Source organism: Hippopotamus amphibius, chromosome 6 (genome assembly GCF_030028045.1).
Source record: "Hippopotamus amphibius kiboko isolate mHipAmp2 chromosome 6, mHipAmp2.hap2, whole genome shotgun sequence".
Classification (NCBI taxonomy): domain Eukaryota; kingdom Metazoa; phylum Chordata; class Mammalia; order Artiodactyla; family Hippopotamidae; genus Hippopotamus; species Hippopotamus amphibius.
The window spans coordinates 110,675,456-110,699,092 of NC_080191.1; the positions used below are offsets into that span (position 1 = coordinate 110,675,456).

Here is a 23,637-nt window from a genome sequence, read left to right on the forward strand (position 1 = left end):
TTCTTTGAGACGTGAGCAGAACCTCTAAATCCACATATGCACTGGGGGCACGGAGTCAGGCAAGGCTTCCTAGAGGATGTGATACTTCTGTTGAGTCTGGAAAGGTGAAGGGAAGTTATTTGGGGAAGGGAGAACAGTAAGGGTAGAAGGAAGTATCACATGCAAAGACACAGAAGCACGATATGTGATTACAAGTACATTGTTATGGATGGAGAAAAGAATTTCAAGGGCTCTGCTCACTTTGCCCTACATGAGGGCCATTAGCTTAATTTGAAAAGTTTTTTAAATTATGAAATATCACACACATTCACACATACATACAATGGAATATTACTCAGGCATTAAAAAGAATGAAATAATGCCATTTGCAGCAACATGGATGGACTTGGAGATTATCATACTAAATGAAGGAAGTCAGAAACAGAAAGACAAATATCATATGATATCACTTATATATGGAATGTAAAAAAATGATACCAATGAGCTTATCTATGAAACAGAAACAGACTCACAGACATAGAGAACAGACTTATGGTTACCAAAGGGGAAAGGTTGGCGGGACGGATAAATTGGGAGTATGGGATTGACATACACACACTACTGTATATAAAATAGATAATCAAGGAGGACCTAAACAGAGAAATCTGCTCAATATTGTGTAATAATCTAAATGGAAAAAGAATAAAGAATAGATACATGTATAATTATCACTTTGTTGTACACCTGAAACTAACAGAACACTGTTAAGCAACTATGCTCCATTATAAAATAATTTTTTAAAAGGGTATATAAAACAATATTACAGACACACATGTGCCCACCATTCAGATTTGCTCTATTTGTTTCATCTCTCTCTTTATAAGAAATAAAACATAAGAAAACACGATGACCTATGTCCCTCTCTCTCTCTTGTCCCTCCCCTCTCTTTGCCAAGCTAGCTACTATTTTACAGTTGGTGTGTTATTCCCATGCATGTTTTTGTACTTTTACTACGTAAGTGTATAGGCATTTACTTTTTAATGAGAGACTCTGTCCAGGACGTTACAGCAGAAATTACAACGCTTGCCTCGACAGGCTTCCCGAGACTCGGGGAAGAGCAGACAGCCAGGGCTCCACCAGACCTGCCCCTCCCCAGTGTGCGGTGGGAAAAACAGGACTCAGACTAGCTATGCACGTCATCAGGGGGGTTAAAACAGAAAATCAAGTTCTGCTTATTCAGCTGATTTTAAAAGCAAAAATGAAAACTCATTTTGCCTTGCAGGCAAAGATGTCAAACACACAGTACCGAGAAAGTTGTACTGACAAACTCAGTCATATTTTGCCCAGCCCTGTGGGTTACATACACAAGGTGTGTGTGTATATGTGGGGGTACTATGTCCCATGGATGTGAGGAGTTCCAGAACAGCCATGCCGGGGGCCTGGCTGCATCCTACCAGCACCACAGACAGGCTTTGATTTTGTCACCTGCAAAACGGCAAGACCTTAACCTGTTGCCCACTTGCTGAACAGACGGGATGTGGTGATGGCTTGGAGTTGAACTTCTTTCTTGTTTGGGAGATTACAATGAAAAGTCTATGAATGTGTGGCTACCAAATGCATGATTCTACTCTTCCTAAAGTTAAAGAAAGAAGAGAGAGAGAGAGAGAGAAAGAGAGGGAAAGAAAGAAAGAACGAGAGAGGGAAAGAAAGAAAGAAAGAAAGAAAGAAAGAAAGAAAGAAAGAAAGAAAGAAAGAAAGAAAGAAAGAAAGAAAGAAAGAAGAAAGAAAGAAAAAGAAAGAAAGAAAAAGAGAAAGAAAGAAGGAAGGAAGGAAGGAAGAAGAAAGGGAGAAAGAAGAAAAGGAGAAAGAGAGAAGAAGGAAAGAAAAACTGGTTTCCTTTTCCACCCTGATTTTCCTGCTTCCTCTAGCTTGGCTTCTTAGGATAACTTCTTAGTTATGTTTACAATGCCTTCACCTCTTATTTCCTTTAAAAGTCTATAATTTAGCTCCTTTTTATTTTTCCTTTCTCTTTGTTTAGGGATGCCAAATTCTGAAAATCATTGCAGTTGGTGGTCTGGAGCCCGAGAAAAGGTTTATGTTGTTTGTGTTGTGGCTATGCGTGCATACATTCGTTAATGCATTATTTACCTATTGCCAATAGACTGTCTCATTACATTTCCAGCCAAGTTTCTGCATATAAAAACACCACGAGACTTTTTTGTTTATCCAGATCCTGTTTCCCAGAAGTTTAGCTGAATGTCTTTCCCAGGTTTCCATTCATATATATGCATGTATATATTTACTCACATATATACATACACATATTTGTATACTACACATACATATGTGTATATGAACATGTGTATATAATGTATTTTTATACGTGTACACACACCCCACAAACATATGTGTGTGTTTGTTGAAACCTAGTTTTGCGTTGCATGGCTAATGAATGAATACATTCTCCTTGGTCAATGCATTCTTCACAAATTGGTCACACTGATCTCTCCTGTCCCTAATGCCACCTCAGTAATACAAAACTCATCACCACAAATTGCAGTCCTTTATTTTTCCCCCTTTTACTCATCAGCCAGTTGGCTACAAGGTCAGTTCCTCTAAAGCACCACCCTGATCACGCCTCTCCAAAATTGAAAAGCCTTTCAAAGCTGCCAGATGGTGATGAATCTGCTAGATGCCTTCAAGATATTCCTTTACAACCAAATCTCACTTCTGGATGCAAAGTACCCAGCTACATTTTCCAGATTCTTTTGCAACTAGGAGTTGGTAGATGAGATTGTAGGCAGAAGCCGTGAGGGGGAATTCAGGGAAGGCCTCCTTGAGAGGAAAACCAACTGGTAATGGGTGGCTTTGGCCGCCCTCTTCCCATCTTTCCTGCTGCCTAGAATTTATGTGTGAGGGCTAGAGCTCCAGCAGCCATGATGACCCTGGAGGTAATCTTGAAGATAAAGTCATATACTTAAGAATAGAAATAAAAAAAGATAGAATGCACCTGAGTTCATGATGATAACAGAACCACCCCCAACTGCCCTGGAGAGAAAAATAAAATTTTGTGTGTTTGTTACTGTTATTTATGATTTCTGCTATGGGCAGGCCCCAAATTGTAGTTTATTCTCTCCACAAATTTAGCTAAATCTCCGCTCCAGCCAATGTAATATGATGACTGGTTTCAATCCATTGCTTTTCTTCTTAAGGCAGGGGCTCACAGTTAGAAAGATCTGAGTTTAAGCCCAGCCCTGCCACTACGACAGCAACATCGTCAACATTTCTCCTCATCCTTTACTCTCAGTTTCCCTGTCTGCAAAGTGAGAATAATAATGGTATGCACATTAAGGTGTTTGCTACTTTTATTTCATCCAGTTTTTTAGTTGTTACTAACTCAATAGCACCAATAGAAAAAACAGTTGAGGGAGGAAGACGGAGATAAATTTCAAATCAGGATATGATCCCGTTTGTTCACAGCCCTCATGGGTGGTTCAGGGGTTAAAAAGTTCCAGGTTGCTAATTTTTAAAAGTCATCAGGAAAAATCTCAATCAACTGGACTTCAGTTATTGATATTTTACTCTCATTCTCATGAATAACTGGAATCTGACTATATACACGTTGCATTTTCCAAACACCCCTTGCCCTGTAGATAAATGCACACACACATACACATATATGCACATTTCAACAATGCTGGTCCCAGGAGACTCACTTGCCCCAAGTCACTGGAATGAAGAAGTCATACAATTCTTCTTGATACTTGCCATTTGGATATGTTAACGCTTAATGACTTGAAAAAAACAGTTCCTTTCCAATGGGCATTCAATTGCAAAAAAGCAAATTCTGTTCAGACTCTTCCATCGTGCAATTTCATTTCTGCTCTTATGCACATTAAGCTAAATTGGCTGGATACAAATCTTGCTGAATTAAATTTGATTTGATGAGGACATGTGCGTGCCCGTGCAGGTAGAGTGCAGTATGCATGGGTTTAAAAATGTTATTTAAAATGTGTCTTTTACGAAGGATTCTGTTTTGCCATAGCTTCATTAGTGAACTAAATTTTTGGTCACGTGGATCCAGCTTGTGAATGAAATAGATCTTGGCCCTTTGTTGGAAAATCACGGAAGCAACCGTTGGTTCTTCTTGAAGAAATGTCACACAGCCTCAGAGGTTAGACCATTTGAGTACAGTCTGCCCTCTGGATCAGTCCGGGTGGGGCTGGTTGAAGCCACAGATGCAGAGCCCATGGATAAGGAGGGCCGACTGTGCTACAGCATTTTGACGTGAGGGTCCTGAGCATCTGTGGATTTTGATGTATGTAGGGTCCTGGAACTACTCTCCCCAGATATGGAGGGCCAATGATGTCTTTAAATCCTTCCTGTCCCTGCTTCACGTGACCCTCTCTTACCATTTCTCAACACTGTCATCACTTCCTTTTCAAAAACATTCTCCTTGCTCAGAAGACTCAGTCCACTCTCCTCATCAGGCTCTAAAGGAGGGCAGGGATGGCCGCTGGGTCCCATCTGCCCAGGCCTAGGACTTTAGCAGCATTGCAACCCAAATAATGACCTTCCATGTTACTTCTAAAACACACAAATAGAAAAATTCAAGTAGGCTTGGCTCCAAGTATTTCCAGGGGAGAAAAATCATTTTTAAAGGGTCCAAATGCTTTATTGCAAGGATAGAGGTCTCACCAAAGTTCTGAATCCCAACCTGCCACCAGAAGTTCCACTCTGGTCAGATACAAAAGAAAGAATCTTACATTTCACAGGTCCCAAAAAAGCATTCAGAGGGAGCAAAGGTTAAAAAATTATGAACAATTTCCCAAGCATTATCAACTGTACATGTCAAAGTAATGCATAGATCAAGTACTGTACTCAGGATTTCCACCCCCAGAAATCCCATACATCATCCTTTAGCTGCATTACCAGCTAGAAGACCCCAGAAGGTATTCAGGGGTTCTTTTGTCTGAAATTCTCTGAGATTTTCTTTTTATGGTTTTGGTAATTATTGAACAAAGAAAGTGGTAGAAAAGAAGCGTGGTCTCTTGTCTTCTGCAACTTTGTGCAATGACTGTAGAGCCCGTTCAATAGAGCGTGCACATAGCTTTAAGAAAGACCATCAGTATTTTCAGTATTTCAGGAAGCTCTCAGTATTTTGACTCACAAAACAGTGAATTTTTTTGCTTTATTTTCCTTCTTTGTTTTTTTTTTTTAAATGGAGGTATAACTTACGTATAGCAAAAGGAGATGTGTTTTGATAAATGCCGTGCAACCCACACTTCTATGAAGATATACATTTCCATCAGCCCAGAAAATTCCCGGTGCCCCTGCCCAGTCAATCTGGTTTCTCCCCAAAGTAACCACTACTTTGATTGCTATCACCATAGACTAGCTGTGCCTTTTTAAGAACTAAGTACAAATGGAGGAATGCAGTGTACTTTTTTAGTGTCTAATATCTCATGTTTTAAGCGTCTATAAAATCACCTCTGAGTTTCCTTATCTGTAAATTGAAGGGCTCGCCCGTGAAAATGGTGTGCAAGTATTCCAAGGAGTCGTTAGTTTCCTGGAGGAGGGGGGAGGGGACCTGGGAAGCCACCTTGGCTGGGGGTGGGTGGAGTGGAGGCTGAAGAGCGGGCTTCCCTCCTTCAAACAGAACAGCTGTACTTTTCCACGTCTTACAAATTGCGTTTCATTGAAAAGATTTCATTTGGGTAAAGGGTTCTTTGTAAAAAAAAAAAAAGTTCGAGAACTGCAGGTCTGGCCGATCCTTACTGATCCCTTTCCCTGGAACATTCTATAAATTACAAATAGCGTTTCTGATATGAGAGCTGGGACTGGTCCCCTGGAGAGAGGGCTGGGAGACAGAGGCCGCCAGACTGGGGGCCCCCGGGGAGGGTCTGGGCACCGAGCGCTGTAATATTAGTACCGGTTACAATCAGATAGCGCCACCCCAACTGAGGTGGCTGGACAATAGGCCAGAGGCCCTGGCGATGGAGGCACAAAGGCAGCATTCAAAAGGCCCGACTCAACAGACAGCCAGAGCTTCTATAGACGCCACAGACCCTGGCCCAGCCGGAATGTCACCTCGCCGCCAGAAAGCCATTTTTCCTGGTTAGCTTTTAAACTGCTAAAAATAATAAACACAGAAAGGAAAGTGCTGACACAACCCTAACTGCAGAGACAAACCGAAACTCTTGTTATAATAATGTAAACAAACTGGGTTCCAAATGACATGCTAGCGTTCCAAACTGAACAGGCTGCCTGATATTTCCAAACATCTGGGGACTGGAGGGACCCTGGGCGGGCTTGTCAGGGAGGGAAGTGGGTCTTCACTGCACAGGTGCACACGCCCTACCTGACTTGCTCTGATTTTGCTTTTGCCTTTTTTAGCACTCAAGAAAAAGAGAGACTGGAGAGGACTGTGGTTCTCCACTGAGCATCTTTCCACATAACAAATGAAAAACAGGCTCCTTTCTCTCTCTGTCCAATTATTACTCTTTTTATCCCCCAAGTGAATTTGAAGTGTCCTTTTCTCCATTATGTTTATTTTCAACCCAATGCTTTATATTTCTCCTGAATACCTACAGAGTTCAAAACCATCTTAAATAACAAGAGCAGATCATTCCCATAATGCTGAAAAGTGACAATCATAGAATCACGAATCTGCAAACAGTCAAGTCAAGCCCGACATCTGACCTGACAAACCATGAACTCCGGTGTGGAACTTGGCACCCACGCAGGACGGCCAGTGGGAGGGAAACTGCAGATCTGGAAAAAGGGAAACACAAGAAGATAAATAGAAGTGTTTTTTTAAAGTTCCCCAACATTTGCTTAATCCATCACTGCTCTCCTTCCTACGTTTAAATGGGTCTGGTTTCAGAGCTGTCTCTGATTTTGAATACATGCAAATAGACGTAGATAAAATCTCATTCCAAAGGGAAGACGGTTTCAGAGAAGGGGACTTTAACACAAGGATTGTAATAACACATCATAGGCATGGGACAACGTTTGTGGATCCCAAACACCTACTTTTCTGCACAGAACTCCGAGGTTTTGGATTCCCAGCCTGGAAAGAGGACTACAAGGCAAACATGAATCTTAAACAATTTAGAACTTCTGTGCTGAAAAGGGTCCATCTGGGTGTCAGAGGACAGTTCCCGGGATAGGTCCTAACAAACACCAGTTGGGACCGTGCCCCTGTGAGACATCAGGTGTGGAGCCAGGAGGAAGCTACAGAGCTGTGTAGATGGTGGCAAGTGCACTGACGTGGGGGACGCTTCCCCCAGGTGTAAACAGATGAAAGAGAATCCAGGGCATCTGCTCATGCAGCAGACGACGCCTCCAAGTGTCTGTCTGCATAGCAAGCAAGGGGCTGCTTTTTCAGTAACTGTGGTCCCACAATTTTTGTTGTTGTTGTGGAGGAACTTAGAGATCATAGGGAAGCACAGGTGAGCACGACAAATGTCTGGATCCCCTCGACCCAGAATGGACCACTAACAGCATTTTGTCACATCTGCTCTTTTTTTTTTTTTTTTTTTTAAACAAAATAGAGCATAGGTATAATCTCCTGGACAACCCACTCCAAGGCCAGACCAAGAATTTATTTGTATCTTTTCATCACACTTTTTAAAAACATTTACATACAATGTGAGTATCCAGGACAATGAACAGTGTTTGCGTGTTTTTAATTCACCAATACGATATGAATCTACGTATGTGTATCTACCATTCTACTTTTGGACTCAACAATGTGTATGTGAGCTGACCATGTTGACTGCACTAAGTCTCAGCTTAGTCACTGCCTTTCCATCTAACACCATCAAAGCACCTGTCATGCCATTAAAGTGTGCTCGTCATGTGTGTGGGTGCATATGTGTGTGCGCATGTGTGAATTTTCTCCGCAATTCCACTCCACTCTGAGCGTCTCAAGATGCTGCTCTCTATTCTATACTATGGTTTCACGCAGAATGGACAGTCAGTGTATTGAAAGGTAAAACATATTTGTTAAAAAGTGATCTTATTAATTTTCCTCCCTTTTCCAACAACATTAAGGAAGACTCTGAGGTATTTATTTTCTTCAGTGTCTCTCTCCGCTTGCTTTCGTCATGAATATTCAAACCGCAAGTTGTCAGTATCACTGTACTGTTTGCTAGAACATCAGAAGCTCTGATATTTTGAGGCTGAAGACCAAGATATTTAAGAAGCATATTTACAAAACAGACTCACAGACATAGAAAACAAATTTATAGTTACCAAAGGGGAAAGGCAGGGAGGGATAAATTGTTTGGGATTAACAGATACACACCACTATATATAAAATGAACAACAAGGGCCTAATGTATAGCACAGGGGACTATATTCAGTAGCTTGTAATAACCTATAATGAAAAAGATATGAAAAAATATAACTGAATCACTTTGCTGTACACCAGAAACTAACACAACATTGTAAATCAACTATACTTCAATTAAAAAAAAAAAAGAAAAAAAGAAGCATATTTTAAAAGTGTTCTCAAAGATTAAATTGACAAGGCCAGGAAGAAGCTTGTTTTTGTAACTGTTGTGGCTTTAAGTGTGAATAGATATACACCATTAGCCTTGACGCTAATACCTAAAAACAAACAGTGCCTTGTATGAAAATAATACTGAACCTCAACTTATTTTTGAAGGTATAATTCTGATATAGACTTTGAAGAATATACATGAACCTCAGTGAAACAACCTAAATATTCTCACATAATTATTAATAATAATAAGCAGTTTAATATATAACACTTCTTAAGCACATCTCGTGGGCTAATTTCACTTAATTTAATCCTCACAATGATTATATGAGGTGGGTATTATTAATAACCCCATTGTTCAGATGAGAAAGGAGAGTCAGAGAAAGATTTAGAATTTTGCCCAAAGCCAGTGAAACAGAGGCTAGCTGGGACTCTCACTCAGGCAGTAGGACGTCACGGGCTTCACTATGAATTACTGAGAACAGGCTCAGCTTTACGGATTAAAACAGCAGAGAAGAAAACTGAAAAACAGTGTCACTGAGGTGGCTTCCAAGTTTTGCTATAATGCCAACAGACAGCATCTCTTTCATGCTGTGGCTCAAACCAAGAATAAACCAAATTAGAGTTCTCCAAGAAGACAAATTCAAAGTGATTTCCTAGTGATGAAGGAAATTTAAAGTAGCAAGGTCAAGCCCCAGACCTTTCCAACTTAAACATTCCCATTTTTAATTCTCTTTCTCTTTAGAAAACAGGGAGCTGTGGATTTGCTCATGGCTCAAAGGAGGCGGCCCTGTTTGTTTACATAAGATTCAAAGCAAAAATGAGAATCGCTCCCTGCGACAACTTTAGCCCAGAATGTGTGTTCTTTACACATTTTTAATTGGGACACAAATATATTAACAGTGTGGTTATTTTGTACTTTCAAAAGATTCTGTTTTGTAACTGATCCATATTTATATTTGGAAGACATTTATTTCTGGGCATGAAACAGTTCATTTTGTTAAGCCATCTGACTTGAGGTAAGGTTGGCACCATTTCCCGTGACTGCTCCCAATTAATGCAGATTGAAGGTTAAAAGATAAATAAAGTCCCTTTAACTTGGTTTATTAATATGTTATTTATAAACGGCTCTTTATTTGGTCTATTTTCTTCAGTCTGTAACTATGTACAAATGAACTCTACAGAATGAACTAGCAAATACATAACGTGTATTTTATTGCCAAGTTTCCATTTAAAAGGGGTTACAATTATGGCAAAAAATTAATGTCATCTATCTCTCTCTTTGGTCTCAGGTCTCACATCAAATCCTCTGGAGCCTGATGTAGACTGATTGCATTGCATTCATGGCTGCAATTTCAGCCCTCCTTGCCCCTACCTTTTGTCATATTACTTTGCAGTTCCTCTTACTAAAGAGGTTCAGCCGATATTCCTGCCCCCTTTGATTTTGGTTTTGGTCATGTGACTTGCTTCAGCTAATGGAATGTTAGCAGGTATGCTGCATCTAGAAGTTTAAAAAAGTTCTTGTTGTGTTTATGTGTTTACTTTGCTCCTCTGTAACTGTCACGACACCTGGGCTGTCAAGGCCGAGAAGCACAGAGTGGTGTTGACTCACATCTCAGCCAAGGCCATCCTAGATCAGCCTAGAGCAGCCAAGCCCCACATGTAGGACAGCACCCAGGCAAGATACACAGAACCACCCAGCTGACCACAGATGTACGAGTGGGCCCAGCTAGGACTCAGAGAACCAGCCAGTAGCCAACCCTCAGACTCGTGAACTTATAAATGTCAAGTGTTTCAAACCATTGAGTTTTGAGGTAATGTGTTACTTTCCCAGGTAACCGTACACACTGTTGTTGTGTACTAGATATAACCCATATAGGACCTACCCCTGGTTCTCTCGAAAAAGAGATGCCCCCATAGAAGATAGTTTAAAATGAAGTAATCAAGTATCCACTAAATGCCAGTGGTTTCAGTCAAGGTTCAACTAGGAAAATATAAAGTGGTCTAAGGATTTCAACCGAAGGATTGTAATGCAGAGAACTGATGACAGAGGAGAAGGAAAGATGTGGAGGCAAATGGGGGAGCAGGAGGCATCCGGGAACTCACTCATGGCAGAAAGTCCCCAAGCGACAGGAACAAAGCACAGATGTGTCAGTGCTAGAGCCCGGGGGCCAGGGCCACCTTGCAGGAGCTGAAGCCCCAGAGGAGAAGAGAGACAGTCTTTAGTCTTCCATTCTCCTGCAGGGCTTTTCAAGGCTGACCCCAGACTCAGGAACCTGGACAGCCCTGGTTTTGTATGTTTTTGTTTTTGACGTGTAGCCTCAAATTCTAATAATTCGCATCTCATGTGCCTTCCACCTTTCATCTGCCTCTGCTAGTCAGCCTTCTCAGTTACTTTCTTGTAGGTTATTATATAATTAGAAAAAGAGAGTAAATACGTAAGGTCTAGCAAAAAAAAAACCAAAAAACAAAATCAATTCCCTAGGCTTGGTATCCTTATCCTCCCTGTCAGCTCCTGCCCTCGGGGGGTAGCATCTCAGTCACACCAGGGAAGGGCAAGCAAGGGTTCTGAGGACCGACACCCCACCGTGATGGGCGAGACACCACACGAGGCATTCATTGGGGCTGAGAGCTCCGTCCGCAGAAATAAGTGAGAGTCAGAACAGACACTTGGCTTGAAGGGTGGAAAGGGCCTGAATAGGTGGAAAAGGATGTTCAGGTAGCAGCACCCGTGGGGGCAAGATGCAGGAACCACGGAGGGAAAGAGCAAGTGCTCTGGGTAGGCTTAGAGGCTGTGTATTTGGGAAAAGGCTGCAGGCGAGTGATGGGGTGGCAAGGAGGCTACCAAAGTGAGAGCTTGAAAGAGCTGGGACCCCTGAAAAGAAAGTATAATTACGTGATGTAACAGACAGCAATTATCTTACTATACATAAATGTGTCAATGTAACATGTTATACATCTTCAACTTACACAAATGTTATATGCCAAATATATTTTGGTTAAAAAGAAAAAGAGTTTGGAGCCCAATCTCAGCTGATTGGACTTCCTTCTGTCCTGAAGGCAACGGGAGATGAATTGGTTCTGAGCAGATACTAATATGATCAAATTGTGTGTTAGAAATATTACTCTGATAAAAAAGTATAGATGGGAGGAAGAGAACCAGACTAGAGATTTATAATTAAGCACAGACCTCGGGAAGCTCACAACCCTCCTGGGCACACTGACAGGAGTCTGTGCAAGCATTTGGTTTTCTGAGAGATGGGACAGAGCTTTCACATGGTTTTCAGTGGAGCCCCTGACCCCTGACCCTATCAAACATTGTAAACTCCAGAAGCAGGGAATTGGTCTGGAGAGCTCCTCTACTAACTCTTTCAATGAGAATCAAAAATGTAACAGCGGCAATGGGAATGGAAAGGGGTAAAGAGACACAAGCATTTGTAAGACACTATCTAAAATAAGCCAGATGAATGTGAACAGAAAAGAAAAGAGAGCCAGAGGTACTAAAAGGTTTAATTCTGCTGTAAATGAAGTATAATGTATAAAAATTTTGAATCACTGTGTCGTACACCTGAAACTGATAGAATATTGCAAATCAACTCTATTTCAATTTTAAAAAAGGGTACAGAAAAAAATAATTAAATGGTTTAATTCTGGGCTACCTCCATCTGCTCTTCCTTTCTTTCCCTTATGTAATGGAGGAAGCAACTCATGTTTCCAAGATACCATAAAGAGGTACTCAATTGAAAAGTTCCAAGACAAAAACATGGCATGTATATCACCGCTGTCCCCTTCCCCTGTCATCACAGATACTAGTAATTAAAGGCAAACCTTCCTTACTGCTGAGTCCAAACAGAATCTCCAAACCCCTCCCAATTAGCTCCTCAGGCAGTCACTAGAGTGATGGTTTTCTAGAGTGACTTTTTATTTATTGTATTGACCATTCTCTGGTTTCATAAGGATGAAGTACCAATGAATGGACGCATTTAGCAAAAGGTATTATATGCTAATACAATCTGTATACACACACTTGTATGCATATTTCCCACATACAGGAAACTTACGTACAGTTGGGCCACCTGCTATCTCTTACCTAAGTTTACGAGTCCACTTAATGTTAAATCAATTAAACACTGATTTGAATGAAGCTGAATTAGGGAGGAAAAACTTTGCATATATGAAAACATTCTATCGTTGCATGATCATAGGAGAGGTTTAAAATCAGCACATGTCATCATAATCAACTACTAGTGACTACATTGTTTGGTGAAGTCTTAACTCCAATCCCAGGCAAGTAGGTCTATAGTGTCACCATGAGCCATCCTTTTCTTAAAGTATGATGACCCTTGGGTTGGTATTTGAATGCCACTAGGGCAGCTTTCTAACCTTGGGTGTTTTCCACCTGACACTGGAAAAGAGGTGTCGTTATCAGAGTTGCCTTCTATATAGGACCATAATAAAGACAGATTCAGATAAGTCAAGTTTTTTTTCTACTTGTACTTTTGATCAACAAGAAGGTAATTGCTGTCTATATTAACATGACGATGTTTCCTGCCCCCCTTAACCCCAAACTCCCATTGATCTGTTCAATTCCAAAGAAAAAACTTTTGGGAAATTGTGTATATATAAAAATATTCCCAGAAAAAGAGGGAAAAAAATCTCTAATGTAAAAAATTCCCAGAGTCATTATTTGACCATGATCCACAATAAGAAGTTTGCTTTAACCTGTAACACATGTCCATATGTTCAGATGTGTGTATGCACGTCTAACTAAAACAAAAGCTTCACAGGATAATATTCTTGCTCGCGCGATGCACTTGGATATTTTCTATTCCACTCGACACTATCCTATTCTATTCCTTTTCATATACTATTTCATTAAAGGAAAGTTAGTAATAACCTGCTAAATTGACTTCATTACACGAATAAGGCCCAAGGCACAGTTTGAGAAGTGCTACTGTAGCAAAATAAAGTACTCTGACTTTACCCACCAATGTAAACATATCCACAAAAGATCAATCCTTGGCAACTTAGCAGTGAAAAAAATCTCTTGGCTCTCTGTCTAGTATCCTGGATGAAGCCAAGGTTTCCTGAGCCAATTTTTGTACTTCGTGGTTGACAATGACTGAAAACTGAAAGGCAGAGATCAAATCCTCACTCTCCTTCTCAACACGTCTCTTCCGCTGGGTCATTTATACCGTGCAAGCATCAAGCTATTCAATTTTGCTGTCATTTACTGTTCTTTTTCCAACAGCAATGGAAACACAGGATCGGTTTACTGTCTCCTCTCTTTGGTAGAATTAGATGATTCTCTCTCCTGCCCCTTTAAACAAAGATGGCATTCATCCCTCTAGAGAACCAACCCCAGGGGATCTGCAAACAGAGCATGGCAGGGAAACCACTACCCGCGAAGGGGCAATAGCAGCATTGGGCGTTGAGGATGTCCATCCGGATTACAGACCAGAGGGAACTTTGTAATGATTCTTTTGACCGAGTGCACACAATAGGAATTGGAGCAACATACTTAACTGTAAAAACAAACTGTAAAAGGCTATATAGCTCCAAATTCAGTGGTACCTACCAAAAGAAAGCTATTTCTTAAAGAATTAAAAATGATTTCCTCTTTCTAAAAGAAAAAAAGGAACAGGTACTGCAGAATCATCATATCAGAGAATCTTTGGAGGCTTTCTTGCCAGTCCTCTGGTGCTAGAATAGTCTTACCTGTGACTTCTTTGACAGTCATCCACTTACTGTGTGTCCTTCCCCACACCCCTACTCGTCCAACGAGTAAAACATTCGTGAGGTATCAAAGCTTGAAGCTTTTCACGTTCTTTTATTCGGCATTTCTTCTTCCCAGATTTTATTTTAAATAAATGACTATGGATATATATACACAAAGCCTCAGTGACAAAGAGGTTCATGAGGTGTCATCTACGGTGGTAAAGGGCTCAAAGGATATACAATTAATTGCTACAAGTCATCTTCGGGTGACTGAGTTATTGATTTAAATTTTATTCTGTATACTTACTTATATTTTCCAAAATAAATGTAAGACAAAGGAATTGAAAAGAACACATCTGTGCCTATACATGTTACTGAGACACTGATGAATCTCCAAGGAGATTTTCACCAGGCCCAAGGATATACATGTATGATCAAGCCCTGAGACACTATAATATCTCTTGAAGCTGAATATATATATATATATATAGTCATGAACCAGCAATTTCATCCTCAAACTCAACAGAAGTGCATACACATGTCCACCAAAAGATCTGTCCAAAAATGTCCATAGATGCCCGACTCATCATAGCCAAAGCTGGAAACAATGAAAATATTCATCATGGCTAGAATGGATACATACACACAATGAAATATAAATCACAAATGATGGAATGTCTCACAAACATAATATTGAGCAAAATAAGTCTGACACAAGGAGTATATTCTCCATGAGCCCTTTATATACAGTTCAAAACAAAGTAAAATTAATCTGTAGTTTGAGAACTCAGGAAAGTTCAGGCTTTTGGGGGAGAGACTGAAGGGGGAAAGGAGAGTTTCTCCTTCCCATCAATGTTCTATTTCATGATCTAAATGGTGGTTACATGGGTGTTTACACTTTGTGAAAATGTATCAAGCTGTATGCTAATGAATTGTGTACTTAGTTGCAACGCGTTAACAGTCCCTGGAACCATCTTAGTAAGTAACCACCATTTTTAATAGAGTGGATGTATGCATTTTACTGTATGTTTTAATGGAATGGATGTACACTTTGCTTCAAAAAATGTTTATTTATGAAACTTTAAGAAACATCACGTGTTTCCTACTTAGCATTTATAAAAACATTGACATACATAGTAAGCAGTGTGATAGGACCTAAAGTACACATCAGGGTAATTTTCAGACATCTTGCAGAGTGTAGAGCAATGCTGTCATTTACATGGGGTAGAAAGAAACAGTTACCAAGGTTTTCTGTAAAGAGGTTGTTTAGTATGCTATTCATTTTTTCTCTTTGTGAAGAATAGCAAAAAGAATTTTTTTCCTGTGCATAGTTGTAGGAAATGAGCAGCAAAAATGGTATAATGTTTCCCTTTTCCCATTGGTTTCTAGAAAACTCAGCCCTAAAGTTGTGCATATCTGCAGGTCAGTGGTTTTCAATTTTTCTTTTTACTATGGTACAGTAAGAAATACATTTTATATCATGACCCAATACACAAACACACATAAATGTGAAACATTCATTTTTGTAAATAATATCCTTACTTTGTGCAATGCCCTCTGATATATTCTATTCTATTCTATTCTATTCTATTCTATTCTATTCTATTCTAGCCCCTCACATCCTATTTCATTAAAAATGGTGGTCACTCATGAGTGATTTCATGGACCATTAAAATATTGCGACTAATTGTGAAAAACGTGTTGCAGAGTTTTTGGCAAATATTAGGCACTCTGTAAAAAGTTATTGAATGTATAATGGTATATGTTTGCATATAAGCTAATCTTTAGCTCATTATTAGTGTCTACCCCTGTTTTCCTTTGCTTCTTGCTTTTTCTTATCCTTTATAACTTATGTTAACTTCTTATAGTATACGTATCTTTATAAGCTGTCATCATCTTTTCTTGAAAAAGCCCTCAAAAAATGTTTTCAAAGTCACATAATAATCAGTCAGGTCAGTGTCAGGAGAGGAAAGGTGGTCCCAAGGCCCCCGGTCCTGCTTCTCTGGGAATAGGAACCTCAATACCTGTAAGAGAAGCACTTCCGGTCCCACCACTGTAACACTTCTGCAGTGAGAGCAGATGGTGATGGTGACCACGTGACAGCAGCTCACCTCTGACCTTTTCGGGAACAATATACACTCTTGCTTTCCATGAAGTTCTCTTGCATTTCCGACAGCTGGGAGAGAGAGAGCCAGCTCATTCCAAGAAACACAAAGAAACTTTTGAAAGAGGAACAAAGGGCTATACAGTTGACAATGAAGAATGGTGTGAGCATCTCTGTGCATCTCTGTGATAAAGGAGTTCATGGTCTTGAGTTTCCTTTATCTCTCTTTTCAGGGTGTAAAGTCTTTCTCAGGTCATTGAAGTTGTGTGTCTACAGGAGAACTAGCAAACATGTTGGAAGAAGCTAGTCCAGGCATATGAGAAGAAACCTTATCTTTCTAATCCAGGAATACATTTCGCCTTAATAAAACTTTTATTTTAAAACATCCTCTCAGGTCCTATCGAACAAAACTTTCCCTACAAAGGTTCTTGGATCACTTTTGGGCAAGTTGCCATCTTGGCTTATCTTCCACACCCAAAGAAAGAAAAATATGTTTTGGGCCAAGCACCATGGTCCACTTTGGTAATGCTGTTTTTGTGAGGACAGGCTGTGGGTAAGGAGGCATGAGAACGTGACTGGTCATTCCTTTGGCAAAGAGGGTCATGAGGAATTTAACAGGGCTCAAATGGATCCCTTCTCTCCTAGGACATGGAGCCTAAGCTTTGTTTCTGCTTTAGCTCCAAGACCGCATGGATGCTCCCAAGGAAATTACCAAAAATGCAAACCAAGTTTTACATGTGCAGATGTCGACAGAAGTATATTTGCCTTAGCAGCATGAAGTCAGAAGCAGTCTCTAAGTTCCAAACTGGGAGGAAGACTTTTAAAAAGTAATCATGCAGCCATTAAAACTAATACTTATAAATCACAATGTGAGAAATAACCACAATAAAATGTTAAATGTAAAAAAGCAGGTTGAAAAACTATGCATACAAAATATGAATTTGACCATTTTAAAGAATATATGTATTATATTTGCAAAGAAAAAGATTTGGAAGAAACACTTCAAGATGTTGAGAAGCTATAACACTAGCTAGTGAAATCAAGAGTGAATATTAAATATCTTTTTTAACTCTTATCATTAATCTCTTTTTATTTGTTTATCTCATCTTTTTTCCAAAATTGCCACTGTACACATGGATTGCTTTTACAACTAGATAAAAGCTATTGTAGAAAAAAATGTAGTAATGCATTTCTTTATAAATTCTAGTTTGTTCATTTGCTGACATAAATATCTAGAAACTTTGTCCATTTTCTCTTTAATGACAACTTAAGGAGTTAAATTTATAACTTAACTCGGAAAACAGGAAGACTAGATGCCTCAGTGAATCTCATGCAAAGAAAAGAAAAATCTTATGCAGAGAAAAAGAAGAGTGAAACATGGGTTCTTACCCTCTGAACATATTTGCATGAAGGAAAACCAACTTCAAAAGAAAACCTCTTTTTCTAATATATATATTTTTCATGTGGGTTGTGTGGACCAATTTAATACTACAGCTTATAAACAACATTACAGGTTTAGATGACCTATCTGACAGCCCACTGTCAATGTCACACACACCCATGAATTCCCTTGGCATAGTTTCCCAGCCCTACAGCAACTAATGTCGTCCAGCTGGCTACAGGCAAAAGTGAGCAAGAGAGTAATCCCTACAGCTATTTGAAAAGGAAATGAAGGCAGAACAAAGAAATGAGGCTACTGTCCTCAAGCTGGGACCAGAGAAGGACAGTCACAATTAGTTTAGCCGGCATACCAGGTCAGTAAGGAGGTTCCTTGGAAAACTAAAAATAGAGGTACGTAGGAGTTTTCTTTTTGACCATATGGAATTATCCTTCAAATATACAAAGTCAGAGAAACCAATGGTAAAACAGATTAGCCTATCTTCTTCCTCCTTGGATCTGCCAGTGCAACAATAAGCCTTTGGTGGTATCCCATACTGACCTGGAATGCCGGCTAAACTAATTGTGAGAACCTCCATACTGTGCTCCACAGTGGCTGCACCAATCTATATTCCTACCTACCATATGATCCTGCAATCCCACTCCTGGGCCTATATCTGCAGAAAAACATGGTCCAAAAGAATGAATGAACCCCACTGTTCACTGCAGCACTGTTTAAATAGCCAAGACATGGAAGCAACCTAAATGTCCGTCAAAAGAGGAATGGGTAAAGATGTGGCACAGGCACACAATGGAATACTACTCAGCTATAAAAAAAGAATGGAATAATGTCATTTGCAGCAACATGGATGGACCTAGAGATTGTCATACTGAATGAAGTAAGTCAGACAGAGAAAGACAAATATTATATAATATTACTTATATGCAGAATCTAAAAAAATGATGCAAATGAGCTTATTTACAAAACAGAAACAGACTGAAAGAACAAACTTAAGTACCAGGGGTAGAAGTGTTGCAGGGGAGGGATAGATTGGGAGTTTGGGATTTACATGTACTCACTGCTATATTGACAATGGGTAACTAACAAGGAACTAGTGTATGACACAGGAAACTCTGCTCAATATTATGTAACAAACTAAATGGGAAAAGAATTTGAAATAGATAGAGGTATATGTATCACTGAATCACTCTGCTGTACACCTGAAACCAACACAACATTTTAAATCATCTATACTGCAATATAAAATAAAAAGTTAAGAAAAAAGAAAACTATAAAATCTTGTTACTAGCGAGCCACTTAACCAATTAAGAGATTTGCTTTTTTAACTCCTTAATTTAACTAAAACAAAATCAGATAAAGCAAGTTCATGAAGCAAATTGTAAAAACTGAGACTTTGACAACAAAGCTACCTCAATCCCTGGCTAAACTGCTAAAATTTTAAAAACAGTTTCTTAGTAATGTGGATGGGGCACCACCTACGGTCTGGCAGCCTTATGCCCTGCCCTCAATTAAAGTTCCTAAGTAAAGAGTGTTAAAGGAATTTCAGATGCTATCACAAATTGGATAGAAACTCGTTTACTTTGGAAAAACATGAGGCATAAAGGGTCACTAGGACGTACCCTTTGGGTTTTCTGGTGTAAAATGGGAAGGTAAACTTTTCGATATCTTGGGACCTTTTCCAGTCCTTAGGCTGAGACAGTTACTACTGGCTTTGGAACAGACACCCTGGAGGGAAGAGAAGGGAGCCTGAATGGAAGAGCAGAGCAGAGCAGAGCACGGTCATGTTCTGTCTAGGTTTCTGCTCTCAAAGAAGGGGTTTCAGTGTCAACCTGCAAGTAAAAGTGAAGAAAGCCAGACTTCCAGGTTAAACAAAGACCTTGGTTTGGAACCAAGATTAGGAATTCCCTGTGGTGCGAAGACCTTCCCGTGCATCTACCTCCCAAGGCCCTCCTGCAGGCAGCTCCCCGCTCCGCAGGCCCTAGTTGGCTCTCAGTGGCTCTGGGCGGAGGAGATCACAGAAGGCTCAAGGTCTAAGGGGGAAGGGTTCTTGGGGGAGGGGGTGGGGGAAGGGACTTATGGACTTCTCCATAAGTCCACACTGATATACATAAACATGTGAATACATAAATAGGAGAGAAATAAAATTCTCCGCAGAGCAGAAAGCCAACCACTAAATACAGAGGGAACAATGAAGCTGGAAAACCATCAATGGATGTTAAACTAGCAGGTAAAAAAAATTGAGAAGGAAAATAGTATTTTATCGTCTCAAGGTACTTCCTCCCAAACAGCATACTCATTCCAAAGAAGAAAGTAGTAACGCTACAGGGGAGAAACCTGGCAGACAACACTTTAACTAAGCGATCAAAACTAACATCACCACTAGTGGAATAAACCGACCTCATGTGTCCTGAGAAGGACACAAGGTCACTACTGTGGTTTTCCTCCCAAAAAGGCACCACCTGCATCTAACATCGAGGAAACATCAGAAATCCAATTCTCCGAAAGAATTGGCCTGTACCCTTCAAAAACATCAAGGCTTCAAAACACAAAGAAAGGCTGAGGACCTGTTTCAGAGTAAGGAGACCTGACAATTAAATGCAACAGGATATTGTGGAACAAATCCCGACTGGGAAAAATTGCTGCCGAGAGCATTATTGGACCGTCGACAAAATTTGAATATGGAATGTTGATTAGATAATAGTATCATATCAATGCTGAATTTCTGGGTTTGATAACTGGGTTATGTAGGAGACTGTCCTTGTTCTTAGGAAATACACGATGAAGCATTTAGGGGAGAGGGCAACAAAGACAGCAAGGTGGGCAACAGAGATGTGAGGAGCAAAAACCAGCATTTTCTCCACCCTGGAATTCCTCCCCAGCCTATCAGAGAGCAGGGCCTGCTGGGGGGTGGGTCATCTGGGAAGTGAGGCTCAGAACATTTGACTGGAGGGAGAAAGGGTGTACGAAACACGGACACACCCACCACATACACTGCACGCACACCGCCTACATACGCACACCACCCCCACCCCCTGCACACACCCACACCACATACACACACCCTGCACACACACACCACGCACACACCACACCCCACACACCCCACACACGTACCTGCCACGCATACACACCCCCTGCCCGCATATACCCACACATCATACACACGGGACCCCCCCACCTCCACCCAGGGACAGGTGGAGCATCTGGGGGAGTTTCTATAATCTCAGCCACTTGAAAGTCTACAGGAGTCTGGTTTATCCTGGAAACCCCTAAGCTTCCGCGTTGTGACTGGCCGTGCTGCTTTCTGGGATGAGGGGACTCTGTTTCTCATAATTTCCTTTCCTTTCAGCTGTTTGCTTGTTTGTGTTCGACACTTGGCTTGAAGCTGCAGCTCTGGTGGCCTCTGTCCCAGGAGTCTGTGATCCTGAAGGGCTTCCCGAGGTCTTCTTCCCGGCCCGTCCCAGGCTCTGCACACTCTAGTTCTCTAACCTACCGCAAGGTGAAGATGCCCTGCCCCATAGGCGGGCTCGTTTGGGGGTTTGTTTACCCTGGGTTGCAGCTGCTAGCACATTCTGCAACTTGTATGTGAATCCTTGTCTAAGTGATGCCTTATGGAAGTACAGTCACCTCCAGGTGAGGCAGTCAGAGGTGTGCGATGTGAGAGATGGAACGACGACTTGAAATTTCATCCATTTTGAACTCCAGACACACCAGGAAACCTTATTTTAGTCAATAATTTAAATACCAGTTAATCTAGATTCTGTAGGGACCTTGTTAAAATGCAGATTCTGACTCCGTAAGTCTAAGTGGACCCTGAGATTCTGCGTTTCTAACAAGGATGTGCCAATGCCGCCCACCTGCTTCTCAAAGGCTGGGGTCTCTGCAGCCCACGGTGTCAGCGCCTTACACAAGGGATGCAGCAAGGGATGCTTGGGCCCGCTTTTAAGATGAGAAAACTAAAACTCAGCATGACCAAATCACTTTCCCAAGGCAACAGGCAAATAGGTGAGAGGCAGAATTTAAGCTCCAGCCTCTACCATTAGATCACTGTGACCCAGAGTCCGTTTCCCCATCCTTGCCCAGGTGCCCTAGAGAACAGCCACCTGCACTGGGCGGGGAGGGGGGAGGGTGCCTGACAGCAAGTGGGTCCCTGATCTTTTTTTTTTAAGAGAGTAAAACAGTTTATTCAGTGTGTTTTGTTTGTTTGCCTTGGTTTTGCTTCTCAGCTGTGCTGTGTGGCTTGCAGGGTATTAGTTCCCCAACCAGGAATTGAACCCAGGTCCTCAACAGTGAAAGTGCAGAGTCCTAACCACTGGTCCACCAGGGAGTTCCCTATTTAGCATTTAAAACAGGCTGTTAGCATGTTAGAAATAGATAATTCTCAGAAAATGGGTATGTAATGTAAAGCTAAACAAACTGATAATGACTCATTACCTGATTCTGTTATAATGTTATTTTATATTTCTTATTGTCTTTTTTTAATTGTCAGTTTCTTTATTTGATAATTAGTGTTGTACCTAGTCTACCTTGCATGGGCACACTTAAATTCAACACAATTTTGGAGAACGAGGCATTCATAGTGTCACAGAATGTGCCTCCAAATAGCCCTCTCAGTCTTTTTATATCCTAAAAACCCCCTACTGATTACATTGCATATATCCTTGATCTTTTCTGGGTCACGCATCCCTTGGGGAATCTAATGTGGGCAATTTTGTGTTTGTTGTTGCTTTTCTTTCTTTCCAGAAGGTGCTCTTGCATACGTGCACGGTTCTACAGACAGTCCTAGGAGGCTTCTGGACACCTTGAAGCCCCCTATGGGCTCCTGTGATAAGAAAGGTGGTGTCCGGGCTGCAGGAGGGCGCCTAATATTCCACAAAACTTCAGTCCTCCAGAAATGGTGGCCGTGGGTCCACCAATGGCCCTTCCAGAGGGATGTAAAAAGCAACACTCCTTTCTTACCGGCTTGTCAAGCACCCTGAGCTCCTACTCTTGCTGAGGGAAATACATTCTTTTTTTTTTTTTAATTTTATTTATTTATTTATTATTTTTGGGGGGTACACCAAGTTCAATCAACTGTTTTTATACACATATCCCCGTATTGAGGGAAATAAATTCTTAAAAGAAGTTTTTGCGACTCAGTCAACACCTTGAGTCCTTACGCAATAAATAGTTCTGACCCTACCGTTTTAAGATGACATTATTCATACAAATTCAACCCAATGTGAATTCATGGTCAGAGTCATTAGAAGGGCTGTGTCAGCTATGATGGTGTCCATGGAATATGCAAATAGAAGAAAACTAACCCGAAAGTACTTGAGGCCTTCCTCATCCTGCACTCTGGTCAGACGCCTCACAGCAAAGATGGGCTCTGAGGGCCACAGAACTAAAGCATTTCTTGTTAGGAGATGGAGTAGAGGAACGTAAAGACATGGAATAAATTCTCCTTTGGCAATATATGGGAGTTCATGTTTTTAAAAATTTCAGCACTAGCTACTATTCTCAGTGACCTATTGTCAATAATGTAACCCAAACATAAGGCTCTTACTTGCTCTGGGGAACCCGGCATGAAGTGTGAAGTAAAGAAAACGGGATGATAGCCCCGCGTCAACGTTGTAAGTCTGTTTCACGCCGAGGTGCTTTTCTGTTCTCTTTTTATCTTAGGAGAAAATAATACACAAAGGAACACCAATATTTTAGGCTCGAAAGCTCCGAGCTTAAAGGAATGTTTAGAGATCAATTTGCTCAAATGCCTCCTTTCACAGTTGGGGAGAGGGAGGAAAAGCAAGGTGAAGTGAGTCTCTCAGTTTTAACATTGTGCCAGTGCTGGCACCCCATCTCTTTCATTGTGAGAATAGATAAAAAACCCACGTGGAGCTAAAAAATGCCACAGAAAGGGAGTCTCCCTAGAGCTGCCACCATTGGTAGACC

General features: G+C 40.8%; 1 protein-coding gene across 17 annotated transcripts in view; it reads right to left on the reverse strand.

The window, feature by feature from the left end:
• THRB (thyroid hormone receptor beta) overlaps positions 1-23,637 on the reverse strand; it is a 386,771-nt gene that overhangs the window by 209,625 nt on the left and 153,509 nt on the right. For all 17 annotated transcript variants that reach the window (XM_057738390.1, XM_057738387.1, XM_057738396.1 and 14 more), the window contains one exon: positions 6,682-6,753. The gene's annotated coding sequence lies outside the window, so the exon portion shown is untranslated. The remainder of the gene's footprint in view (positions 1-6,681; positions 6,754-23,637) is intronic.